This window comes from Monopterus albus, unplaced genomic scaffold (genome assembly GCF_001952655.1).
Source record: "Monopterus albus unplaced genomic scaffold, M_albus_1.0 scaffold733.1, whole genome shotgun sequence".
Lineage (NCBI taxonomy): Eukaryota > Metazoa > Chordata > Actinopteri > Synbranchiformes > Synbranchidae > Monopterus > Monopterus albus.
This window is the reverse complement of record NW_018128613.1, coordinates 13,275-13,870: the sequence shown is the minus strand read 5'-3', so window position 1 is coordinate 13,870 and position 596 is coordinate 13,275.

Below are 596 nucleotides of genomic sequence, written 5' to 3'. Positions count from 1 at the left end.
TGTGACTGGGGGGATGTGGGTTGGAACACTGGTCCCACATCCTGGGGTTACCGACCACCTGAGGCTCAGCAACACAAAAGCAAGGAAAAGACTCTGTTGGATCGGCTCTCTGTGGTTAGAGGTGAGGCCCCAGGAGACTGTGCAGCCGCTAAATGTAGTTCTTTGTTCATAACACTTCAAGATCCCGGTCCAGCTGACAGTGGTCACGTGTTTGTGCTGGGGCTCACGTTTCGGGTGTTGATCCATCAGGGGAATTCAGAATAACTGTAAGAACAAATTCGACCTATAATCATAATCCATATGATGTATACACTCATCATGGCTCTCTGAAATCTGATTCACGTCACATTCCTCTGCCAACCAATTTGCAAAGAAAATTGGAGATAGAAACAGGGTTTTCTCAGAAGAATTTCTGGCTTGACTGGGTTCAAAATGTAGCAGAGGAGGTGTCAGTTAACACTTCCTGTGTTGTATGTGCTGAACACTCTGGTATCGCTAATTACATTGAAGATTGGTCTACTAATACTTTTGGCAAGTGGAAAGTAGAGGTCGTGTTAGAATGTTTTTAGCTACACACCACATAATGCACAGACATT